Genomic DNA, 9023 nt, shown 5'->3' with positions numbered 1-9023 from the left:
CAAGCACAAGGACCCCAGTTCAATCTCCGGTACCAAAAAAAAAAATACAAATAAAAAATTAAAAAATAAAAAGGTGAATTTACAAGAGATACTGCAGAAATCCAGAGGATTAAATGAAATCTATTTCAAAAATTTATATCCTGATAAATTTAAGAACTTAGAAGAAATTACTAGACACATATGAATTACCAAAATTGAACCAGGGACATTTAAAATTCTGAATAGACCAATAACAGGCAATGAAACAGAGGCAATAATAAAACTATATAATTAAGACACCCAAGGAACTGATGGATTGTCTTAGTCACTCTTATTACTGCGGAGACACACAATACCTGACAACAACAACTTAAGGGAGTAGATGTTTATTTTGGCTCATGTTTAAGTCCAAAATCAGCTGGCTCCCCAGTACGACAGCGTGGCAGAGGGGCATGGCAGAGGGTAGTTGCTCATGGCATAACAGATAGGAAGGAGAGAAAGTCAATGGAGAAGCCAGGAGAGGATATATAACCTCTAGGTTGAGTCCACAGTGACCTGCCTCTTCCACTCAGGCCCTGCCACCTAACAGCAACTCACCTATAATCACTCCATAATTGAATAACCTTCCAAAGGGGATCTACTTATGATCCCCTGAGGCTTTATGAGGACATAAAAATATAAACCACAACATGGATTCACTGCATAATTCTACCAGAACTTCAGGGAAGATCTAACACCAATAGTCCTCAAACTATGCCATAAAATTGAAAATGAAGGAACACTGCCAAACTCATTCCTAGAAGCTAGCATGACCTTAACATGTACCAGACAAGGATTTAACAAAGAAAGCTACAGGACAATCTCCTTAATGAACATAGATGCAAAAACTCTCAACAACTTACTCGCGAATAGAATCTAACAAATCATGACCATGTTGGCTCTATCCCAGGATGCAAGAATGTTTGAATATAAGTAAATCAATAAATGTAATATATCACATAAACAGAAGCAAGAACAAAAATCACATGAACATCTCAAAAGATCTAGAAAAAGCTTGACAAAATTCAACATCAATTCATGATAGAGAAATAATCCTGATGGAAATAATTATAGAAGGTCCTAATCTCAAACTGATAAAAGCCATTTATGACAAACCCACTACCAATATAATAGTAAATGGGGAAAAACAAAGCATTCTTAATGGAAAATAATAAGCATATCAACTCTCAACACTCGTGTTCAATACAGTACCTAAAACTTTATCCAGAGTAATTAGGCAAGAGAAAGAAATAAAGGAGACATAAATAGGAATGGGGGTAATAAAATTATCCCTACTTATATATGATTAAAAAAAAACTGTTCACAGAAGTGATGACAGAAAATTTCTCAAGCAGGAGAAAAAAACTTGACATACAGATAAGTGAGGCATATAGTGTTGTGCCCAGATGGCGAAGTCCCCAAAGACCACCAAGGAGCCGATTCAGATGTAAACACACGAGGGTCGTTTATTCAAGCTTGAGCAGGGGCACTCAACCGTCACCGACACAGCGGATCAGGATTGAGAGCCCCGAATTTCAAATCAGCAGGGTTTTTATTGTGGCTACAGCAAGGTTTGAGGATTTTCCATTTAGCAGTTACATGATTGGTTGATATTTAGCAAGTATAGGGTGTACATGGGGGGGTTTGAGGGGTGGCTACATGTAGATTTTATGGGAAAAAGGAACAATCAGCACATTGGCAGAATGTTCTATAGATAATGGGCCCGGGAGCATCTGTTTTCTGGGCAGACAGAGGATTGAGTTAGGAGCTGTGTCCTTTTTTTACCTGTTGTCCCACAGCAAGGACATTTTATCATTATTTTATGGGCACAAAGGAGACTAGGTGAATAGTTGACTTCAGTGAAGTGGAATTTATGTCAAGGCCACTTTACTGTCTTATTCCAAGATGGAGTCAAACTTTAAAATGGAGTTAGTTAGGTCTCACATTCCCCCCTTCTCATGAAGCTATAGAGGACCAATCATGGGCCTCTGGGGGCCAACTTTATTAGGTCTTCAGAAACTGGTTGGTACTGGGGCCTAAGTACCATCAGGTGTACTGTGTTAATGTGTTCTCTGATGAAGGATACCAGCCTGTTAAGTATGTAAGGTCCAAATGTTAACAGGAGTAACAAAATGAGTAACGGTCCCAGCAGGGTAGAGATCAGAGTGGTCAACTATGGGGAGGAATTGAACCAAGATTCAAACCAACCTTGATTTTGTTCTCATCCTCGTTTTTGCTTAGCGAGACCTTTTCTGACTTTGGCCATAGATTCTTTGACCACTCTTGAGTGGTCTACATAAAAGCAGTATTTTTTACCTAAGGCAGCACAGAGCCCCCCTTGTTGTAGGAAGATTAAATCTAGGCCTCTTTGGTTCTGGAGAACTATTTCCACCAGGGAGGTTAGTGACTCTTGCAGGTGGGAGATGGAGCTTTCTAGTCTCTCGATGTCTATATCTATGGCTGTTCCCAAATCATTGTAATGTTTGTTTTGCAACACTAACGATGAGACTCCTGTTTCTGCCCCAGCTAATCCTAAACCTAGGAGAACTGTTAAACTGACGGCTGTTACAGGTTTTCATTTGACCCTAGCTGGGGTCCTAATCAAGTGACTAAAAATTTTTTTTTGAATGGTATAATAGTCTAGGAACCAATTGTACTAGTACACAAAAGTCTCCAGTCTGGTTGAGTACTTTTTCATGTGCACAAGGGGTGAGCCCAGTGGAGCAAGCCCATCATCCATCAGAAGGGGGTACAAGGTACTTTTCTGGACTAGACTGATAGGTTCAGTTGTAAAGGTGCTGGTGAGTGGCCAGGACATTGCCAACACAAATTCTATGTCCAGTCACAGATTGTAGGGTTAGCCTGGCTGTCCCCTCCAGTTTTTGAGACAGGGTCTTGCCAAGTCACTATGTTGCCCAGCTGGGTTTTAATTCGTGATCCTCCTGCCTTAGCCTCCCAGACTGCCAGGATCACAGAAGTGTACCACCATATCAGGCACCTTTAGTTTTTTACAATAGAATAATCTATGTTTTCTGAATCTATAAAAGACTTATACAATCTCCTTTGATCTTTTAAATGCATAAACTGAAAAATCAGCATTTATAGTAAATTTGACCAAAACTGTAGTCTTAAAGCAGTATCTTTAAAGGACAATATGTTTTTTTAATGTCAAAAGAGAAAGTGTAATAAATGTCTAATTTTAAGCCGGAACTAAACCAGGTTTTGTTTTTTTTATGTATTTTTAATTTCTGCATAAATTGTTATTCACACAGTCCCAAGATGGGAAACAATTTTTAATTGGCCCTTAGATTTACTTGTCTCTAGACAAGACCGGGAAGCCACCCAGGTCTGTCATGTGACTATGATTTCGAAAACCAGGACTCAGGATTTAAATTAGTAAAAGATCCTGTTTTGGTATGAATCAAACTGTCAGCTGCAGTAACGTATATTAATTCAATAATGCAAACTTTGTGCATTTTTTTTTTTACAAAATGTCAACAATACATGATTTGTAATTTTAGCAGAGCTTTTAACCTTTGGCACAATCATGTATTACCTCTGTAGAATCAAAATACTAAAAATTATTTCAAGCATTAGCTTCAAAAGGCACCTCTTGGTATTAGCTGTTGTATTACAAACATCTTTCATACGTAGCTATCTTGGTACTCTAGACATTTAAAGTTGAAAATAAAACGTTTTAAATTTAGCATGTTTCCAAGATTTTTAAATTACTAGCAAAATACAAAAGAACAAGGACATGTATTTAAATAATCTTCAAAGACGAAAGTCTAACATTAAAGAATTCTATAATCTTATATATTTTATAATTTAAACGTAGGGCTTTATCTTTGTTACTGTCTGTCTCATCATTACATGGTAACAATTTTTACAAACACAATGGCAATAAAGTAATCTTGACTTAAATTCTGAATTGTTAATTGTAAATGATGGAAACATGATTTGCCCTGTATCAAACTGAAAATATTATAAATGTTAGGGTCGGGGATTTAACTCAGTGGTTTCATCACCTGCTGCGCAAGCACAAGGACCCAAGTTTGATCATCAAATTCGGCAAGTACCACAGATTGAAGGTTAGGGATAATGGGAGGAGGTATCCCAAACATGATCTCAAAAGGGGTTAGCCCCATCTTATAAGGTGAATTGCATACCCTATAGAGGGCATAGGGAAGGAAAGTCACCCAGCCATCGCCAGTCTCTAAGGCTAATTTAGTTAAGGTCTCCTTTAAGGTCCTGTTTATTTTTTTATCTGTCCTGAACTCTGGGGTCTGTATGCACAATGTAATTTCTAGTTTTCCCCCAGTACCTGTGCTAAACTTTGACTCACCTTGGAAACGAAGGCGGGTCCATTGTCTGACCCTAACATTATGGGGAAACCATACCTTGGCAAGATGTCTTCTAGCATCTTTTTGGCCACAATCCATGCTGTCTCATGTTTGGTAGGAAGAGCTTCTGTCCATCCTGAAAAAGTATCTACAAAGACTAGCAGGTATCTGTAACTATATCTTCCAGGTCTTGCCTCAGTAAAGTCTAGTTCCCAGTATACACCAGGTCAGTCTCTTCTCAATCTTCTGCCAGGGTTAGCCTTATTTGAGGTAGCATTGGTCAGTTGGCAGGCTTTGCAGGTGGCAACAATACGCTCAATCTTGGAATTAGCTTCTCGAGTCTTTATCTCTGCATGTCTCAGGAGGCCCTGCATCTTTCGGGTGCCTATGTGGGTGGCTCAGTGTATTTTGGAGAGAACTTGCTCTCCCAGTGTTTCAGGCAGGATGACTTTATAATCAGAGGATTTTCATCACCTGTTGAGGCACTGGGGCATGGGTAATTGTTTTATCTATCTTAAGTCTTCTTCAGTATACTGGGGTTTTTCTGGTAAGGCAGCACTTTTTGGATCTGGCAGCTGAGTGGTTAGTGTCAGATCAGTCTCCAGGGCTATTTTTTGAGCTGTCTGGTCAGCCAAATTGTTTTCTTGGGCAATTGGGGTATCACTCTTTTGGTGCCCGGAACAGTGGATAATAGCCAATTTCTTTGGCAGCCATAGGGCCGTCAATAGGGCAAGAATTTTTTTTCTTTGTTTTTAATAGTCTTTCCTTTAGCTGTTAACAGTCCTCTTTCTCTGTAAATGGCCCCATGTATGTGAGCGGAGGCAAAAGCATACCTGCTGTCTCTGTAAATATTTAGCTTTCGGCCCTTTCCCAGAGTCAGTACCTTGGTTAATGTTATAAGCTCTGCTCCCTGTGCTGAAGTTCCGGTGGGCAGGGGTTTAGTCCAAACAACCTCAGTCTCACTGACTACAGCCGCCCCAGCATACTTTTGGTCATCCTGAATGAAACTGCTCCCATCAGTGCACCAGGTATCTTCAGCATTTGGCCACGGCTTATCTCTCAGATCTTCTCATGTCCCGTGTACCTGAGCCAGGATGTCAGCACAGTCATGCAGCGGGGCTCCCAAGTCCAGATCAGGCAGTAGCATAGCTGGGTTTAGAGCAGCCGGGATCTGAAAGACAACTCAGGTTGGGTTTAAGAGCAGGCCCTGATAGTGGGTTAGGTGGGCATTGTTGAGCCATCTATCTGGAGGCTGTTTTAGACCCCCTTCAATGGCATGGGGGGTGGTCACATGTAGTTCCTGGCCCAAGGTCAACTTATCAGCATCTTTGACCATCAAGGCTACGGCAGCAATCATCCTCAGGCATGGGAGCCATCCAGCTGCAACAGGATCAAGTTTCTTGGACAGGTATGCTACTGGTCGGTGCCGTGGGCCCAGATATTGGACTAGGATGCCCTTGGCGACTCCTTTATTTTTATCAATGTAAAGGTAGAAGGGCTTAGTGACATTAGGCAAGCCTAAGGTTGGCACTGACAACAAAGCAGCCTTAATTTGATCAAAGGACTTTTGTAGTTTTTCTGTCCATCGAAAGGCCTGATTGTTTTTAGTTATCTCATAAAGGGGCCTCGCAAGTTCCGCTAACCCCGGTATCCATAAGTGGCAGAAGCCAGCCGATCCTAGGAATTCTCTAACTTTTCGAGGGGAGTCTGGTGTAGGTATCTTAAGAACTGTCTCTTTTCTAGCATCCAATAGCCATCTTTGCCCCTTTTTAAGTATGTACCCCAGGTAGCTTACCTCAGATTTGCAGATTTGGGCCTTTTTGGCAGATGCCCGGTATCCCAGTTCCCCTATAACCGTTAAGAGTTTCTTGGTTCCATCTAGGCAGTCCTCTTGCGTCTCAGCTGCTATAAGGAGATCATCTACATATTGTAACAGAGTCAACTGGGGGCTTTGGAGGCAGCTTTCTGGCTTCTTAGGGCATTCTCTGGCCCAGTAGCCTTCTTCTTTGCAATAAGCACACTGGTTCTTTCCCAATCGGGGGCAATCCCTACTTTCCCCCTTACCTTGTCCTTTTGCTGCAATATTTTTCAGTCGACGTTCACGTTCCTTTGGTTCTCCCGTAGTGGTGGCAAGAAGGATCTGAGCTAGGTTCCTAGTTTGCCGATCATCAGCCTTTGTCTGTCTTTCCTCTGCAGTCTCTCTGTTTCTGCCACTATGTCCTGAATACTCTTCTCTCCCAGTCTACTTTCTGTAACTTTCTCTTAATATCTGGCACCACCTGGTTGACAAAATGCATATAATCTTTACATTCATTTAGGTTATTAGGTTCCAGTACATGGCACATATTTATTCCACTTATTTCCTCTTTTGCTCCCGCTCACCCCTCCTAATTGGCCCCCTGTACTCCTTCCTGTTGTACATCCCCTACCTTGGCCAAATTGGTGCGCTTACAAGGAGCCACCTTGACACCTCCCAACAGAGTCTGGTGATAGACCCAGAGTCTCTCCTTACCTTCTGCAGTGTTGAAGCCCCAGTCGGGCTGGGGCAATGGGAAGGAAAGGTTAATAGTATCGAAGTTGGTAGTGGGTTGGTTATTGTCGCCAGGAACCAATTTCCTGGCCTCATTCTGAATCCTTTCATGCTCCTCCATCGTGAACAGTCGTGACTGTTGACAGTCATCCCGAGTGGGCTGGTGGGTGAACAAAACATTTTCCAACAGTTGGATCAGTTCCCTGGGATTGTCGGAAAACTTGGCGTGTTGTGTGTGCCAATTATAAAGGTCACTAGTGGCAAAGGGCCAATACTGGAGAGGCTGATTGCCATGCTCATCAGGGGGTCCAGCCACCCTCAACGGGAGGATGGTGGAATCTGCCGGCCCCGCCACCGGTGAGGCCGAGCGGTGGTTATGGGTGTTTTCGGCGGGGCCATCCCCTCTAGCAACACCCGCTGGGGCAGGCACTTCCTCCCTGGCTGCCACTGGGGCTCTTCCCTTGGCCCCCAAGGGGGCAGAAGGAGTGGAGGAGCAGGGTCTGGGTGGTAGGGAGGGGGAAAGAGGAGCTCTTCATCAGTTTCTCCTTGAACTGGGTAAAGCAGCGCCGTGGCTTTGGTTTCAGTTTGTCCTCTCCGGTAGTCTCCTCTGGTGGTTCTCTTGTGCACCTCTAGGACTGCCGCAGGTGGCTGCTTCTGTGGAGGCAAAAAGGGCTTGATTCAAGAGGGAGGGTTCTGCACCAGGTCTTCCCAGGTAACGATGTATGGTTCCTGGTCAGGGTGTCCTGTTCGGGGACGGAAAACAATTTCTCTATTTTGACTGTTTCTAGGTCAAATGTACCCTCTGGTGGCCAGTTTACCTTAAAGGTTGGCCATTCTGATCTGCAAAGGGTGATTAACTTTCCCTTCTTAACTTCTAAACTCAAATTATGCGCTCGCTTTCTAATTTCCCTGAAATGACCTGTTAACGAGGAAAGGGGGGTAGTCACAGTCTGTCCCATCATCTCAGTCCAAGTCAACACAATAAACAGACAAACAAACACAGCAGAAAAGCAGAAAGCAAAACAAAACCATCCTCCGCCCGATCAGAGACAGTACAGAAAATGGGATGACAGCCTCACGATATACTGCGGGAGCGACTCACACCGTGCCCCTAGGAGTCTCACAGACTCGTACTCACGGGGCACTCCGTCCCCTCCAGAAGGATCCCAGAACGTCTTCCAGGATCCTGGGTCGGCGGCCCTCGCAGCGCGTCCACCTAGACCATTTGCTGACCTTCCCAGAAATGGGCCCCAGACTTTACACAGAAACACTCACCAGCCAGCATCGACCCTCCAGTACGGGAATCCTGAGGGTCTTGGGGATCCTGGACGAGCCCCCAAATGTTGTGCCCAGATTGCAAAGTCCCCAAAGACCACCAAGGAGCCGATTCCGATGTAAACACACGAGGGTCATTTATTCAAGCTTGAGCAGGGGCACTCAACCGTCACCGACACAGCGGATCAGGATTGAGAGCCCCGAATTTCAAATCAGCAGGGTTTTTATTGTGGCTACAGCAAGGTTTGAGGATTTTCCATTTAGCAGTTACATGATTGGTTGATATTTAGCAAGTATGGGGTATACATTGGGGGGGGTTAAGGGGTGGCTACATGTAGATTTTATGGGAAAAAGGAACAATCAGCACATTGACAGAATGCTCTATAGATAATGGGCCCGGGAGCATCTGTTTTCTGGGCAGACAGAGGATTGAGTTAGGAGCTGTGTCCTTTTTTTATCTGTTGTCCCACAGCAAGGACATTTTATCATTATTTTATGGGCACAAAGGAGACTAGGGGAATAGTTGACTTCAGTGAAGTGGAATTTATGTCAAGGCCACTTTACTGTCTTATTCCAAGATGGAGTCAAACTTTAAAATGGAGTTAGTTAGGTCTCACAATAGGACTCCAAGAAGTTGTGATAAAAAAAAATCTACACATAGGCATATAATAGTTAAGATTCCAGAAACCCAACAGAAGAACAAATTTTACAAGCAGAGAAATGAAACAAATCACATACAAAGTTTCCTTTGAATCAGAATGCCCATCAGAATCACAGCAGACTTCTCAATGCAAACCCTCAAGGCAAGAAGAGCTTGGAGTGATGTATTTCAAGCCCTAAAGGAAAACAGCCTCCAA

At 43.2% G+C, this 9023-nt stretch overlaps 1 protein-coding gene across 3 annotated transcripts in view; it reads right to left on the bottom strand.

The window, feature by feature from the left end:
- Positions 1-1699: 1699 nt before the first annotated feature.
- Positions 1700-9023, bottom strand: part of LOC101698781 (uncharacterized) — a 31537-nt gene continuing 24213 nt past the window's right edge. For 2 of the 3 annotated variants that reach the window (XM_087196684.1, XM_087196688.1), the window contains one exon: positions 1700-7545. The gene's annotated coding sequence lies outside the window, so the exon portion shown is untranslated. The remainder of the gene's footprint in view (positions 7546-9023) is intronic. The other variant, XR_015445591.1, reaches the window with a different exon arrangement.

This window comes from Heterocephalus glaber, unplaced genomic scaffold, assembly GCF_053883595.1.
Source record: "Heterocephalus glaber isolate CG9 unplaced genomic scaffold, H.glaber_assembly_v1.0 deba00001613, whole genome shotgun sequence".
Taxonomy (NCBI): domain Eukaryota; kingdom Metazoa; phylum Chordata; class Mammalia; order Rodentia; family Bathyergidae; genus Heterocephalus; species Heterocephalus glaber.
Note: the sequence above shows the minus strand (reverse complement) of the source record. Positions and strands in the feature narration are given on the sequence as shown.